The 18,132-nt window shown below is 36.6% G+C and overlaps 1 long non-coding RNA gene across 2 annotated transcripts; it reads left to right on the top strand.

Annotated features, from left to right (window-relative positions):
• The first annotated feature begins 90 nt into the window (after nucleotides 1-90).
• On the top strand, nucleotides 91-17,207 carry LOC143646017 (uncharacterized). 2 transcript variants are annotated; one of them, XR_013157226.1, is made up of 3 exons: nucleotides 91-179; nucleotides 3,396-3,472; nucleotides 17,193-17,207. It is a non-coding gene; the product is annotated as an uncharacterized LOC143646017 (long non-coding RNA). The 2 variants fall into 2 exon arrangements; XR_013157227.1 differs by lacking the exon at nucleotides 17,193-17,207 and adding an exon at nucleotides 7,795-8,286.
• The last annotated feature ends 925 nt before the right edge of the window (nucleotides 17,208-18,132 follow it).

Genomic DNA, 18,132 nt, shown 5'->3' with positions numbered 1-18,132 from the left:
CAGGAGGGCGTGCGCATGCGTACAGCGTCAGGCCCTACTGGAAAGAGGTTCTGGGACGGACGTGTGGGATGGGCAGGAAATTGAGTCGTGGGAAGGGGCTGTGTGGTTTCTGCAGGATTAGGAGATAGATGCCTCTTCTCCTGGAACAACCAGGGTCAACCCTCCCTTTGTGGTAGCAGGTAGGAAAAGACCGCTTGCAATTTTTATGTTTATAAACCTGCCAGGGCAGTTCCTTGCACTTAGCCCCCCTCCTCGGTGAAATATTTTTAGAAGCGATATAGTCTAAGACTGTGTCCTCAGATTGAAAGCATTGTGTGTGCTCTCCTTGGACTGCATTTTTTGTTTTTATTCAAGCCTCTCAAAACCAAAGTACTTTCTTAGCTTACATGTATGTCATGAAGTATTTGGGACTTACTTATGCTGAAATATTATGTATCCAAGAGGCCCACAAATAACATACAGAATATCCCATTTCCAGGAACACAACAGCCAGTTCTTTCTCACTCACACACTTATGCTAAAATATTATTTATTGTTTACAATATTTCCAATTTAGGAATAATATATTTGATTTGTTAATTCTGCCAACTTTATTCTTAGGCATACTTTAAAATTTAAAGGAATTGTAGACCTGTTCCTTTTTCTACAAAGATGGTAATCATAGCAAAATTGATAATGAAATGTATAGAAACACATTGCTTTCAAAATCAGAATTAAAAGTCAAAAAGTTTATTTAAAATGATCTTTAATTATATTTGTTTTTATTAATGGGAAATAAAACTGATGTACATATAGCACCCTGGATGCACTGAGAATCCTGATTTCCACTGTTGTGTTACCTTATGTTCATAAGTACACATGCCTTACTTTTGTTAAAAGCTCCCTTTTGTTAACTATTGATATGGAATATTTATCATCCTTTCAATTTATATCTAATTTGTCTGGAGTTCTAACCCAGCTCTCTCAAAGATGGTACATAATGTGATTTTTCATCATTTATGCAAATCTCTGCCTTTTGATGGATAGTTTAATCAACTAACATTTAAAATAACTGATATATTTTAAAGAAATATAGAAAAAACTGAAAGTTCTTACTTCTGCTAATTTGTGTCGTATTTCTCTATGTGTTTTAACGTTCTTACACTGTATTTCCTCCACCACTGTCTTTTTTTGTGTGTAGTTGATTTAGTGCTTGATTTTGATTATGTTTGCATTCCTTTTGCATTTTATGATTTATTCTTAGTTGTTACTATAAGACTTCAACTAAAATCCTATCCTACACATATAATTATTTGAATACCAGATTAAGTTCAGTAGCATAAAATCTCTGTTTGTATACTGCCATCAACTCATTTATGTTACTGTTTTCACAAATGACTTTATTCATTACATTTATCATAACATGGATATACAAGTATTTGTACATTTGTCTTTTAAATCATGTAGGGAATAAAAATTGCAATTGTACTGGCTTTTATATTTATCCTGAAAGTATCTTTTAAAAAAATAATCTCTATTTCTTCATTCTCCTTTGAGTTATCATCCAATTGTTCTTTTCAAATTGAAAGACTTAGCATTTCTTACATGGCAGATTTACTAAAATTGAACTCTCTCAGTTTTTGTTTATCTGAGTACTTTTTTTTATAGATTAATGATAGTCCATTATGCATGCATACCACATTTTATTTATCTGTTCATCAGAACAGTTTTTTGTTTGTTTGTTTGTTTGTTTTACATGGGCAGGCACCAGAAATCGAACCTGGGTCCTCTGGTATGGCAGGCAAACGTTCTTGCCACTGAGCCACCATGGTCTGCCCTGAGTACTTCTTAACTTTGCTTTAGAAATTAAAATGTAACTTTGCCAAATATAAAATTTTAGTTGATAATTTTTCTTTCATAAATTTAATGTCTTTCCACTGCCATCCCACATCCATGGTGTTCTAGTTTGCTACCTGCTGGAATGCAACACATCAGAGATGGATTGGCTTTTAATAAAAGGGGATGTATTTAGTTAGTTCTTTAGAGGAAAGGCAACTAACTTTCAATTGAGGTTCTTTCTTACATAGGAAGGCACAGGGTGATCTCTGCTGACTCTCTCTCCAGGACTCTGGGTTTCAACAACTTTCCCCAGGGTAATGTCTTTCTTCATCTCCAAAGGCCTGGACTGAGCTGCGAATGCTGAGATGAGGTATGCTGAGCTGCTTGGGTTGTGCTACATTGCACTCTCTCTTTTAAGCACCAGCCAATTAAATCAAACAGCATTCATTGCAGCAGGCACGCCTCCTAGCCGACTGCAGATGTAATGAGCAACAGATGAGGTTCATGTACCATTGGCTCATGTCCACAGCAACAGAACTAGGCACCTTCACCTGGCCAAGTTGACACCTGAACCTAACTACCACATATTGACCCCTGTCAACTTGACAACTGTTTGCATCTTCTTAAATGATATTAAAGTGCACAAATTCTCTTCGGGACTTAAGTCTCTAGCTGTGGACTTATGAATCTCAAAACAAGTTATCTGAAGCCAATATGCAAAGGAGGGACAGTCACAGGATCCATAGGGAGAAATTGGAAGGAAACTCTGCAGGGCAAACACCACTGGATTTCAAAGTATGAAAGTCTTTTATCCTTCAGCTTTAGAAAGTGGCAGTCCCACCCTTTCCAAGGGCCTATGTAGTGGCCCGTCTCTTTCCAGATCAACCTCAGCGAACACTGAGGAGACTACCTTTTTCTCAGCTCCACTCTCTCCAGGCATTGGGGCCACACCTGGGTTCTCTGCCATTTCTGGGACACATGCTCAGCCCCTCCATGTGGTGGCAGTCAGGCCCTCCCCAGTTCCCAAGGAGCGAGCTGTACCTTCTCAAAGGCCTGAGGTGGCACAGCTTGTCTACTGCAATGATATGGGAGACATCCTCTGCCCTCAGGGCAAACTCACCCTCTTCATGTATATGTGTGGGTCCACTCTCCTGGCTGAGGTTTCTTGGCTTCAGATTCAAGCTTCCATGGTTCTCACTCTGCACACCACAATTTGTCCCTTTTGTGTCCCCCTTTGTCCAGATTGGCAGTGGTTCCATTTAAACCAACAGTCTCTTCAAGAACTCCAGGACTTCTCCATCATTTTCTTCACAGGTCCTCCAAAATCTTTGCCTTAGCCATCCAAAAAACTGTTCCAACTAATCTGGTATTTGCAAACTGCAGCAACACCCCACTCTCCAGTACCAAATCTTTTCTAGTTTGCTAGCTGCTGGAATGCAACACACCAGAGATGGATTGGCTTTTAATAAAAGGGAATTTATTTCATTAGTTCTTCAGAGGAAAGGCAGCTAACTTTTAACTGAGGTTCTTTCTTACATTGGAAGGCACAGGGTGATCTATGTTGGCCTTCTCTCTAGGTCTCTGGTTTCCAACAACTTTCCCCGGGGTGATGTCTTTCTTCTCCAAGGGCCTGGACTGAGCTGTGAGTGCTGAGGTAAGGTATGCTGAGTTGCTTGGGCCATGCTGCATTGTGCTCTCTCATTTAAGCACCAGCCAAATGTCATTCATTGCATCAGGCATGCCTCCTAACCAACTGCAGATGTAATGAGCAGCAGATGAGGTTCACATACCATTGGCTCATATCCACAGCAACAGAAGTGGGCATCTTCACCTGGACAAGTTGATGCCTGAACCTAACTACCACACATGGTTTCTGATATGAAATCATGTTAATCTTATAAGATTATTTGAAGGTGATTAGCTACTTTCCCCTTGTCATTTTAGGAATCTTTCCTTGTTTTTGCTTTGGGAAATTTGCTTATAATTTAATTCAGTCTAGCTCTCTTTTGAGTGCATATTATTTGGGTTTTATGGAGCTTCTTGGATTTGTGAAGTTTTAGTTTGGGAAAGCTGCCAGAATGCCACACGTGAGAGATTGATCAGCTTTTAATAAGGGGATTTACTTAGTTACAAATATACAGTTCTTTGGAAGAAGGATGTCTTGCTTTCCACTGGATTTCTGTGTCACATGGGAAGGCACACAGCAAAGCCTACTTGCCTTACATCCCAATTTATGGGTTCAAATTGCTTTCCATGGTACAGTTTCATTGTGCATCTCCAACACCTCTGTATCCGAGCTCCTCTGAGTGCTGAGATGAGGTATGCTGAGCTGTTGAGCCCTCGTCTGACCTCTATTTTAAGCCTCCTTCTAATCAAATTAAATATCACTTGTTGATATTTAATTAAGCACTTCCCTTAGCTGAGTGCAGATGTAATCAGCCACAAATGAATTTCACATAGTGATGATTTAAATCTACAGCAACAGAACAACAGGATATTATCACCTGGCCAATTGACACCTGAACCTAACTATCACACTATCACATGTATATTCATGTCTTCCTTTTTTTCCCCAGAATTCTTATGACTGTTCATTCAGATTTTTTTTTGTCTCTTTTTGTCTCTTGTCTCCTTCTGGGACTCACACAATGCATATATTGATTCTGTTGAAGATGTTCTACAGGTTGCTTAACTTCCATTCACTTCTCTTTATTCTATTTTGTTTCTGATCCTCAGACTATTTCATCTTAATTTTCCCATCTTAAAGTTCATTGATATTTCCTTCTCTTTGCTCAAGTCCTCTGTTGAACCACAGCACATATTTAATTAGTGTTTGTTTGGTTGATTTTTTTTTTTTACCTGGGAAGGCTCCAGAAAATGAACCTTGGTCTCCAGCACAGCAGGCAGGAATTCTGCCACTGAGGCACCGGTGCACTGCCCTATTAGTGTTAATTCAGTTCAAGCTCCAGAATATTATTTGGTTCATTTTCATGACTTCTAAGTTCTTACTAACATTCTCACTTTCTCCTTTAATTATTTTCCTTATTTATTGATAGTACTTTTCAGATATTAAAGCAAATTCAAAAGTTGATTCAAAGTTTGTTTTTCTAGGAATATTACTGACTTGGCTTACTCTAGTACAGTTTATGTTGATTTATTTTTCCACTTTAAATTGGATATCCTTTCTTGTTTCTTCTAGTGAGTTGTGATTTTTTTGTTGGAAACATCTTAGGCAGAATTTCATGTTCTTAACAAGTAATGTTTACAGTCATTCACTAGTCTAATGGCTTATCAAAGCTGTTTTGGCAAAGACTATATTCATTGTTGTGTTGGTTGCTGAGGCTTTGTTCAACTATGGTTTTGAAAGGGATGTCCTTAAATTCCAAAGGCTAAAAAAATATAGAGAGGAAGAAAAAAGAAAGAGTGAGAGAGAAATAAAGAAGGAGGAAAGAAAGAGAGGAAAGGGAATGGAAGGGAAGGAAATAAAGAGAAAGGAAAATAAAGGAAAGGAAATGCCCATCCCAGGCGAAAGAAACAAGCAGATTGAGTAAAAAGTGGGAAGGTTTGATCTTAACAGGGCTAGAATATTTGCTATTAAAAACAAATTCTCTACATAATTGGTTGGCATTGAAATCTCAGGAAAAGTTGATATAAGAAAATATATTTTATGGAGCAAACATAACTTTAATAAGATTGTGTTTAAGTTTGAAATTTCTGAAAAGGATCCTCAAGCCCTTACTGGAATAAATATTTCATTTGGGAACACAACCTTAAGAGATCACACAATCCTCTGTATTATAAATGTTAAATTCTGATGGCTTTGGAATTCTGGATCCAAAGTTGCCTTGTGAGGACTCATTAGATTACAAGATTGCATATAAAAGGTAATTTTGGTAGGATAATATTTTCTCATCTTATTCCTCCTTAAAATAAAAATGTTTTATCACATTATTTCTCACTTTAGAATTTTTCTTAAGTCACAGATATCAAAAGTTTTCATGTATCGTGATTTGGTAAAGTAGATGTCACAACTTCTTTAGAGAAGAACTCCAATAGAAATGATGTGAATATGCTCATAATGGTTTCAGTACAAGTAATTCAATTTTATATTTGAAAAGGAAGCACCTGGCCTGGGTTTCTTTCCTCCCTATAGTCACAAAGATTCATGTTGTCAAGGGGTCTCAGGGTAATACCATGAGTAGCCCTACTTTGCTTCTCTTTTGGGAAAGTGTTTATGGATGCCCTGAAAGTGTGTGCATGTACATGTGTGTGTGTGTATCTGTGTAAGAGAGAAGAGAGAGAGGAGAAAGTGAGGGAGAGAGGGAGAGAGAGAGGGAGGGATAGAGAGATTGAGAGAGAGAGAGAGAGAAAGAGAGAGAGAGAGAGAGAGAGAGAGAGAGAGAGAGAGAGAGAGAGAATGAATAATTTCCATTAATGAAGCCAATGCTCTACAAACCTCAGGATTTTTCTAATTTATTTATTTGAAAAGTAGACATATGTCAGTCTCATGGTTAATTCATTGACTTAATAAATCTACACCTGCAGTTGCAAAACCACAAAAACAAAGTGATCCTTGCTAATTTTTTATGACAGATGCTGTGGTAAGCTTTATTTTTCATATTAATTTTCTTATGAAATATTCTGAACTTAAAGAATAAGCGATCATAGGTACATAAAAATTTAACAGATGTTAACATTTTATCATTTTTGCTTAGTCTCTCTCTGCTGTAAAGAAATAAAACATTACAGATTCAGTCAATGCTGTCTCCCCAAATGTCTCTTTCCTTTCTGCTAAGTATAAACACTATCCTGATTTTTCTGTGTACCCCTCCAAGCATATTGTTGTTCTTTTTTTAGCCATAACTATTCTCATGCAATTTACCTTTTTCACCAAACATTTTGATATTTACCCATGTTAATACACATGGATCTGGAAGATTCTTGTTAGCTTCTACATGGTATTTCACTACAAAAATAAAACTTCATATGATCCACCCCAGTTAGAGTGTTTCTACTTTTTTTGACATTCAGTGTACTGTAACAATCAATTTGTAGCACATCTCCTTGTGTATATCTAAAATATTCTCTATGTCCTTTTCTTGAATTGAGAATTTCTGGGTCATAAGGTCCACACCCTGCAATTTTACTATGCATTGCCAAAAGCATTTCCAAAGTGATTGTATGAATTTATACATCTACCAGAAAAGTATGAGTTTTGTTGCCATATTTTTTTTGTTTTTCTTTTAAATTAATTTCTAGACATTCTCTTGGAAATTATTTCAATATATTATTCCAATCTATGGCTTTATATTTCACTTCCATAATGTGTTTATCACAAAATATACTTAATAGTAATGTACAAAATTTTATCAGTAATTTCCATCTGGGTTTCTGCTTTTTGTCTTTAAAAAGAATTCTCTACCCCAGTGTTGTACATATTTTTTCTTCACTTTATTCTAAGTGTTTAAAAAATGTCCTCTTTATATTTGTGTCTTCGAACCATCTAGAATATATTTTTTGTCTATGCTGTGAGGTAGGAATGTCATTATTCTTTTGCAAAAAGAAAACTTTTTTTTAAGACCATCCTTTCACCAATAAGTTTTAAAGCTACCTCTGTCAAATGCTTTCATACACAAGTGGGCTTGTTTCTGGTCTTTCTATTTTGTTCTATTGATCTTTCTGTCTTAGCCTGTTAAATACATACAGCTTAAGTTACTAGAACTTTATATAATAAATCCTGATATCAGGTAAATCCCTCCTAATAATTATATATCCATATAAATCTAAGCATTCTCAGTGAAGTGATTTGAAAATCATTCAGATGGAAACAATGGAATTTTTACCATGTGGACTGTTTTCCCAGATGAAACATATCGATAGTCAATGATACCAAAATTATTTAGTAGAATATATCATTGCTTAGATATCTTTGCTAGGTAGTCCTAACTACTATATTATATACTGCTGTGTTTCCAGGGTTCATATGACTGTCTGGAGTGCAGAAGGTGTTCAATGAATATTAGTTGAAGGAATAACTTCTGAATACATTTTGAAAGTAATTTGACCAGAGAACATGTCAAGATGCTGCCCATAAATGAAATGTGAAATAGATGCCTTCATCTATTGCCCCAGACCTCCCAGACATGAAAAAGCCCTCATCTATTTCCCTAGGCTTGGTGACAACTTTCCCAGGTTTCAGAAAGGATGCACATCCTAAAAGGAATAGGAAATAACTGAGATAACAAAACTATTAAAGATCTCCAGATCTCTGTTACCTGTTAACTCAGATGATTATCACTCTTTGTCTCTGACCTGTATAAAAGCCAATTGAAAAATCACTAGGGGGAGGTGATTTGGGAAATCTCCCCTGTCCTCCTGCCAGCATAAATAAACCTTTCTTTCTTCCTCAGCCCCATTCGTTATGACTTTTATTGACCACACCAAGTAAGGAACCCAGATTTGGGAGTGTCCCACCTACAAATGTATGAACTCATCTCTGTGCTCATTAATAGGAACCATATACCAAAGGCAAATAATACAATATGCTATATAATAATATAATATAATATAACATAACATAATATAATACATCATGAAAGTGTACCTCAATCCGTTCAAAAAAGTACTCAGAAATATTTTAATTAACAGAGAAGTAATATAATATTTCTGCTACAGTGGCACTGAAGTGAATGAATTTGAGAAACAGCAGTTTTAATATCTAGAGTAAGATATGATGAGGTCATAATCTTGAAGTGAGTGGGAAAGATTTTGCAAATAGTTAAGGAATAGAGTGAAGTGGAATTAGACGTGTGTCTACAAAAATTATCAAATATGAATTATATATAATGAGGTGTTAAACATCACAATGGTTGAGAAAATTATACTGTAAATAACATATAAATATAGACTTCCCCTTACAAAAATTGGTGTTTATATTTTCCTTTATTTCCTTGGACTCCATTTACTTCCTAATGCCCAATTCACAGTGGTCTAGTAGAGCAAAAACTGGTATTGTATTCTTTACTGAAGTAAAGATTCAATTCTGATTTTAAAATAGTGATGTTAACTGATTTTTATTCCATGTCCCTGTGTGACAAGCACATTGTTACATTTATAAATAGATTATCTTTCTTATTTGTTTCCAGCATCTTTGTATATATTTTATTAACAATGAAAGTGAAGCTTCAAAGGTTAAGTGACAGGTCACAGGGGACAGAACTCAGGGCCCAAGCCCCTCTCAGCCTGCAGCAACAGTTGAAACTATGATACACTGACTCATGACTCTTTCCCTTCCCCCTCCTCCTTGCCACAAATCATAATACCTCTTGCAAAACACTACCCAGGGCCAGAAACTACATCAAAGAAGTAGTTATGCTATGGCTCTGTCAATAAAGAGCAAACATGTCAGGACAGGCACAAAAAGAAGGAAGCAGGAATACCAGCCAATGGCAATCAGATGAATTGCCAAAGGCAGAATTCTGGACCAATCGAGGGCAGCAAGCTTCAAAGAATAAACAGAGAAACACATCACAATGCAGGTGAACATTTTCTTCAGGCTTTTAAAGAAAGCGTTCCCGTACCCTTTCCCCTCCCCCACTTCCTCTTCCCCCTTCCCCGCCTCCCCCTCCCTCCTTTACAATAAACCCCTCAGCTCACTGAGTTGTTTTAAGTGTTGGACTGAATCTCCCAATTTGTTCTAACATTCAGTGCCAAAACCAGTTATGTCCTCACTCTCTCCACTGTAACTTAAGCATCCCTCCTTTCACTTTGCCAAGCCCAGCACCCAATATCAGTCTTCTACTATAAGGTAAAACTGAGGAACTGGGTCATGCTGGAATACGCTCATGGAATATCTTGGCAGGGTCTATGGCAGTTCAGTCTCAGGTGTACACAGCATGGAGGTTCCATTTTGGGTCCTGGGCCCCAATCTCAGGAGAGTTTTGTTCAGTGTTATGGAAACACACTGCCCCGTCCATGGTGGTGCAGTCAGAGCTCTCCTCTCACATATCTAAGCACTTAGTCAGAACCATCCATGAGCTATTGCTCTGCTTCTAATCCTGGTGGATTCTGGGGATGCCCAGACCCCATTTGTAGACTCTCTCTCTATCTCTCTCTGTCATGCAGACATGGAGATGCCCACCTCTCTTCTTCAGAGACATAGTTTATACCCCTGAACTGTGACCCCAAAAAGTGTCCCCACTGAGGGTTCTTGTTTTTTCCTGCTTCCTCACTCTCTTCTGTGGCCATGGGGGCAACACAATCTTCCCCCTAAGGACACTCCCTTGAGCTGTCTTTTATGCCACCTAAAAAACCTAGATCTGCAATATAACATCAAACCAAGGGAACTTTTATTTTACTCTACCACTCTATTGTGGCTTGGCCCCAGTACCCTCTGGACAACCAAAATCATGGCCTGAAAATGGTACTTTTGACCTAAAATTCTTACTGACCTTCATAACTTCTTGCAGTGATCTGCAAAGTGGGATGAGGTACCCTATGCCCAAGCTTTCTGGACACTGTGTGCTAAACCCTCACTTTGTTCTTCTCTAACTACCTACCAACTCCTCCTCCTCAATGATAAAACAAAGCCTCCCACCTCTTCCCCTTCTTCACTTCTCACTGACTCCTTCGACCCAGCTCATCACCCCCCTCTTTATGACCCCCTCAATCTTATGCCTCTCTTCTACCGCCTTTCCCCTTCCCAACCCTCCACTCCTCCCCACCCCTCCTCTTCCTCCTCACCCTTCTCCCCTCCCCACACCCAGTCATGGAGACCAGCCCCATCCCCCACCTCTTCTGTTACCTTACCCTTCCCTCCCTCTTCTTCCCCTAGTGCTAAATTCTCCACTTCCTCATCTTCAATCACTTCTCCATCTACTGGTATTTTTCCTCTTAGGGAAGTAGCAGGATGTGAATTTAAATATCTAACTCAAACCTATAATTTCACCTACCAAGATCTGGTTGTAATCCTTACTTCTTCTACCATTCCAGAAAAAAAAAACATATTTGGGTGGCAGCCACAGCTCACACAGACCAACTTTTTGCCACTGACCCCCAAACTTACTAACAGGGTTGACTGGAATCAGCCATCACCCCCTGAGTGGAATTACTAATCCAACTCCCCTGATTTACCCAAATTATGCCACTTCCTCACATGTCTTTTAGAGGGAATGAAAAAGCAGGATTTAAGGCACTCAGTTATAACAAACTTTCAGAATTCTCCCAAGGATTGGATGAAAACTTTGCAGCTTTTATGAGTTACCTAATAGATTCAGTTCTCAAATATACTGCTCTAGACTCAGCCTCACCTGAACGGCACCTTTTCCTACACACATGTGTCTTAACACAATCAGCTCCAGACATTTGTAAAAAAAACTTTAGAAGCTAGAGCAGGAACCCTAAACACCACATGATGAATGCATCAGGGTTGCTTTCTGGGTTTTCAAAAATAGACAGGAGGAAAGGGAAACCAAAAAATCAATTCAGGAAAAACAGAAACAGGAGCAAGCATTGCTTTCTGGGTTTTCAACAATAAACTGGAGGAAAGGGAAACTAAAAAAATCACTTCAGGGAAAATGAAACAGGAGCCAGAAAATGCTTTCTACTTACTGCTGGCCAATGCACTGCAAGAATCTATGTAAGCCCAGTAGGATGGAATAAACCTGGCAGCTAACCAAACTGGGGTCCCTGTTTTGCTTCAGCCAGGAGGGACATTGGACAAAACTTTTCCCTAATCCCAAGCCACCTCTGGAGACTTGCATTCCTTGCCATAAGATAGGACACTGGAAAACTGACTGTCCTTCAGCCTCTCACTGTGACAATAGGCAGCCACCCCTGGCAAGTGACCCTCCTATGGGATTTAATGTCTCAGACCTCCTCAGCCTAACCACTGAAGACTGCTGGGGCCTGGGCTTCATCTCCATAACCAAGCCCAGGGTAAACATCCTCATGGCAGGTAAACCAATCTCTTTTGTAGTTAACTTAGGAGCCACATTTTCAGTCTAAGTTTTCAGGACCTCTAAACCTTTCCCTCATGTGTATAGTTGAAATTAACAGAAAAAGCAGCCAACCATTACAAAACTACCCATAGCCTGCACTCTCCAAAACAATTCCTTTTTCCATTCATTCTTAGTAGTGCCTACATACCCAATCCCTTGTTAAAATGAAACATTCTAGGGTGGGCCACGGTGGCTCAGCAGGCAGAGTTCCTGCCTGCCATGCTGGAGACCCAGGTTCAGCTCCTGGTGCCTGCCCTTGCAAAAAAATGAAACATTCTAGATAAACTAAACATGGTGTTCACACTTTCCTCACTTAAAGCTAAGCCTCATGCCACCTGCCATCCTGCTATTTACTCTTAGCCACAATCTTCACCCAATACCAATCTTAAATTCTTGATAAAAATTGCAAAATTACCATTTCAAAAATGATTCTCTAATGTATTATAAATATTTAACATTATTCTGACAAGTTGAGTTTAATGATCATTGTATATGATGCTTGCTTAGGAATATAGCTACAAAGAATATAAAGGATGTGCTTCTATTAAAAGGAAAATATGAATAGTTTTATCTTAGGATAAAATAAATGGTTGTTACAGAATGAGGAAAAAGTAGACAAATTGGAATGGCTATAGTTACTCATAAAATGTTAGTGGAAAGGAAATTATGGTCAACTTTGGGAAAATCTGATGGGTCTATTAAAAATGCTTTTAAGTTTTAATGTCAAATAATATATTAATATAAAATTAAATTTTAGTTTTCTTTCTGTTAAAATAACAAATTTTTTGTTGGATTATTAGTCTGTTTTAGTAAAAATTATAAAAGTTTTGTCTACCTACTGATTGGACAGGAATTTATACCCTGGTCTACCTTTCACCCAGAGTCTCAATATCTCCCACTAATCAGTCCTCCCCCATTCTCCTTAATATTAACCTAAAACCAAAATATGATGTCATTCTCCTACCCTTTTTAGCCACTCTAGGCATCCTAGCAGGGGTAAGCCCTGGAATTAGTGGTATAGTTACCTCGTAGTTGCTGTCAAAAGAGCTCCAAGATAGCCTGAGGAACTCTCTGCACTTTGACAGATGTACAAGACCAAATTAGTTCACTCATGGCAGTAGTACTGCAAAACAAGCATGGGCTTGACCTACAAACAGCCAAAGAAAGTGGTCTTTGCCTATTCCTCAATAAGGAATGCTGCTTCTGTGTTAAGAAATATGGAGTACTCTGAGATGCAGCAAAAAAAGTAAAGGACTGGACTACCAGGCTATAAGAACACAATGCTGAAGCTTCTTTGTTCAGGATGTCATCATGGCTCCCCTACTTTTTTCCGCTTATAGGGCAGGGCCACTTGTCAATTTTTAAATTTTATTTCCCATAGCACCCTTGCTCTGCAAGCTTGTTAATCAGTTCTTACACTGCACACTTCACTAACTCAAAAAACATTTTATAGCATATTACTTGAGTTCTTTCAGAAAGAACTGAAGCCAGTCACTCCCAATAAATTCTGCAGGTTTCCTATTAACCCTTGGCTCCTACACATGTATATGCATGTATATATATATATGCATACATATATATCACATAACACATATACATGCATATATATCTCATGTATATGTATGTGAAAATCTTGAAATATTTATCAGAATAAATATACAAGCTTCCATTTTAAAAATTTACTACTCATAATTCAGAAACTCCACATTATGAAAATTAGACTTGATATGGTAATGGTGGTTATGGCAATATTTCGCACTGAAAATTGTTTCAATAAATCCAGAGATATAAGCCTCCCTTATATTAGCTTAAATTGATTCTCATTCATTTCTTTGGATTCTTTACACACCAGAATACATTCCTTCGTCTGTCTTAGAACATTTATAAAGTTTTAAATATAGGAAATTGTACTATCATTATTATTATTCCAGTGAGTGAAAAGGGGTTGATATTTTCATAAGATAGTGAAAACAGTATCCACTAATAATGTCTTATTACCATCTGCAGTGGTGGACGTAGTATACTTACCGAGAACGTGCACTTCAACATACCATCCTTTCATTTCCACAAATCATGATTTAACATATGCTGCCAAATTGTAAATGCAAAACCTTAGGTTATGATCTAACATTTGTTAGTTTCATGCTGTGATGGAGGTTATTTTCAGAATCTATCTATTTACCTGTCTGTCTATTTAATCTTTCTATCTGTTTATCTCTATGTATGGTTGGGTATGTTTTTGTGTATATATGAAGTGGTACAGTATCACATATCTGATTGTAGTGCATTAAAAGGCAATTTATTTTCATTCTTCCTTTTAGTTTTTTACTTGAATACCACTATAAGTAATAAACCTAAGATATATTTGAGATTTTGATGTATCCTGAATGAATTAATTCTTAGATCGATATGGACTCTGTGATCACTTGATTTCTGCAGTGTCACTTTAAAACAATTCTGATAATGACAAAATTCTGCCACACCAAGTAATATGCAACAGATCATCTGCTGCAAAAAGGACTCCCACAGAATAAACTTTGAGCAAATTGCTGATGAAAGTTCAAATGGAGGAAATGTCCCAAATATATTTTTTATAATAATTGAATTGAATAAAACAAATTTTAAAAAATTGAATAAAACAAAATACTAGGATTCCTGAGCATCTCACAGAACAATGTTCAGTTAGGATAACCTACAGAGCTAATAATTCTTTCTTGTGGTATTTACCTTGAGCAGACATAATATCCATTGATGGTAACTATGTTGAATCAATCTTTCCTGAGGAACTAGAGATCACGTTATGACTTGGGGGTTTTATATCAAATTTCTGTTGCCTTTATCTGGTTTCTTCTTTAGATAAATTTTCTTCATTCTGTCATTAATTGTTTCCTTTCATTCTCCTTGTGTTCATAAATATCTTTTTCTATCTGCTTTGCATGTTATACCTCATATAAGCTTAAGTCATTCATAATTTAAAAGTCATTTTTGCTTCCCATCTATGAATGTATATTTTTTGTCAGTTTATCTGTTTACTTTAAGAGCCTTAAAATATCAATGAGGCAGATTTACTGTCATTTTATGGTCTGTTTTCATTTTTCTTTGTTGGGTGATATTCCATGTAATTGTATAAAAATTATTTGAAAAAATCTTGGTTTGCAATTAATGTAGTTAAATGCATATTGAAGATTTTCTTTTCTCTGCAAATTTCTAGCATAGATTGGGCAAAATGGTGAATAGAGGAAAATAAAGACAGAGATATTGTGCATGATGTACCAAATATTATGCCCCAAGAATTGCATATAAGTAATATATTTTCATGTATATAAATCAATTAGTGAACAATATAAATCACACAAAATGCTCATAGGAAGAATTCTGTAGGGAATTACTGTTCTAACTTTTCAACATATTAACTCCTAATTATATAGGTATATTCTTTAAATAATTGACTGACCCCAGGTAAAAAGTATTTTCTAAATCAACTGTTAGAAGTTCTGCATATCCAATGAGCCACATTCTACCTTAGTTTTACAAATTCACCAACATCTTATGGCTCCCCCTTGCCTTCTTTCTTGGACACTTCCCTTACAGGTGTTTTGGCCTTTCTGATTCACTCAGTCCCCAAATTTCACTGTCTTCTTGGCTTCTCAGTTTCTCAAAGTGCTCCCAGTTGCATCATATGTCTGATTTGTGGGAGTGTCCAATCAACCCCAAGATGATTAATTTATATGGATACTCAGGAGGCACAAATCTGAGGATGAGCTTAATGAGTCCCATTGCTTAAATACTTCATCAGTGAAAATTTGGCTTCATTCCAAAACTGAGCAGTTCATTATTCCAGCCATTAAGTCTTCTTTGTGTTTCCCCTTATTGTCATGAAGTTTTCCTGTTTAGTATTTTAGCTATGCTTTCTGATGTAGAGGGACAGGGAGAATGACCAATAGCTCTGAATGTATGTTGCCTACATTACAAGAACTGGGATACAGTTATATGAGAATATTCCTCTGTATCCATTAAGAAAAAATCTGGAAGTGACTTATTCAAATACACCTAGAAAATTAAAATATTTTTAACTGTTTCAAATTGTGTCTATAAGAACACCTAAAACCCAAGGGGAACTGAGGTGTGGTGACAATGAGGCTGAACTGTTTCTGATTATTCACTCACCAGTTTTCAGTCTGCATAAGGCACATCAAATAAAGAGCTTTTTATAATTAGATCAGTGCAATATTTTCATCCTAGAAAGAGATAAACCTCCTTTCAACTTAAAGTAGAGTATTTAAGCTCTACTTAAAATATTGCAATAAAATTGTGAGATATAGGCTAATTCTAAGAAAAATTAAAAAGGCAAGTATAGCTTTTAATAACAATTATGAAGTTCATGGAGTCAACTAAATTAACAAGATTTTTTCAAACTTATTTTTCAGATTTATGTATTATTTAGCTATAAATTCTAGGATTAAATATATAAATACTAATCACAAATTTATCTTCTTTCCATATGCATTTGACCTCTAAGGAAATCTAGGCACTTGAATTAAATAAAAAACTTCAATTACATCAAATTCAAATTATTGCATGGCATTCCAAAACACCCATAAAAGAAATTATTTTTAGTTAGGCCATGGATTCCTGCTTTCTAAGATGTCTTCACTAGAAATAGCAGATGATTTATACTGATACAGAAACAAAATGTCAGCCTTTATAAAGATGTCTAGAAGAGTATGCAAATATAGTTAAATTATTTAAACCCTACTTTCTTTTTTCCTTTGATATCTTTGGTATGCATCCTATTTTAATTTCCCTTAATCAATAAAATGATATGTTATTAATATTGTATACAATGTAGTTTCAGTTTGCTAAAACTGCTAGAATGCAATATATTAGACATGGGCTGGGTTTTTCAGAGGGGACTTATTAGGTAACAAATTTACAGTTCTAATGGTAAAAAATGTCAAAGCTGAGGCATCAGCAAGAGGAGACCTTCCTTGAAAAAAAGTCTGATATCATCCTGAGCTCCTCTGTCACATAGAAAGGCACATGGTGGCATCTGTTGGACTTTTCTGGGTTGTCAAAATGGCTCTTTTAGCTCCTTTGAGCATTTCTGGCTTCTCCAGAGGCATTTTCTCTCTGATCTCTCTTTTTGCATGAGGTCTCTTAAGGGACTCCATTAAAGAATTAAGACCTACCTTGAATGGGCTGGGCTATTTCTCCCTAAAATCAACCAAAGTAAGAGATCCCACCCAACACTAGGTCTGTTCTCACAAGAGTGGATTAAAAGAACACGGCTTTTCTGGAGTGCATCATTTCAAACCAGCACAGAAATCTTCTAATATACCTCCCCTCTCTTCACTGCACTTATTTCTTCTTTTGCAGAATTTTAAATCTTCACCCGTCAAGTAAAATTTCATCTTAAATTTCCATCTTGTGAATTTGCTTTGAGGAACTGGGATTGTCTGGGGTAAATTTTACACTTCATTTATATGTTCTTATTTGGATGCAATAGTTGTTAAAATGTTGTACACAATAATTCATTGATTTGATGTAAATTGGTTAAGAATATCTGTTTCTTCATGATTCTGTGAAGTTTGTGTGTGTGATGGGTTAAGTTCAGTTTGGCCAGTTATTGGGGCCCAGTTGTTTGATCAAGCAAATACCAGCCTGTTATTGTGTGGACATTTCATGGACATAAATCATCAGTAAGTTGATTGACTCTATGGCTGATTACATCTATAATCAACTGATGAGATTACCCACAACAATGATTGCCTTAAACTAATCAATTGACAGTTTTAAAAGAAGATGTGATGATTATAATAGTCAGAGGCGAGAATTTCCATCTCTTCTTCAGCCAACCAGCTTCCTCTGGGAAATTCATGGAAAATGTTTATTCTACTCTACAGAATTTGGAAGTTACCAACAGTCTTTTGAGACAACTTTTATAAATTCTCATAATATTTACTGGTCTCTCCTATTATTTCCATTTTCCAAGAGAAGACAGAGTACTACAGTGTGATATTATACAGTTCTATATTTGATCTAATTTAGGTGTTTGGCATACAATTGTTCATATTATTCTATTATAATACTTTCATTTCTGGAGCTTAAAGCATACTTTTCCCTCATAGTATTCTATTATAATTCTTTTATTTCTAGAGCATCAAATAAAATCTCTCTATGTTCATTCCCAAGTTTACTTATTAATATGAATCACCTCATGTCGATGTGAGTCTAGCTAACTGTTAATCAATTCCCTTGTCAAAAGTGTTTGCCAACTTCCAGGTCAAGATGGCGGCTTAACAACGTGAGCGTTTTA

This window comes from Tamandua tetradactyla, chromosome 9, assembly GCF_023851605.1.
Source record: "Tamandua tetradactyla isolate mTamTet1 chromosome 9, mTamTet1.pri, whole genome shotgun sequence".
NCBI classification, from domain to species: domain Eukaryota; kingdom Metazoa; phylum Chordata; class Mammalia; order Pilosa; family Myrmecophagidae; genus Tamandua; species Tamandua tetradactyla.
The sequence above is the reverse complement of the archived record's forward strand: the minus strand, read 5'-3'. Positions and strand labels throughout refer to the sequence as shown.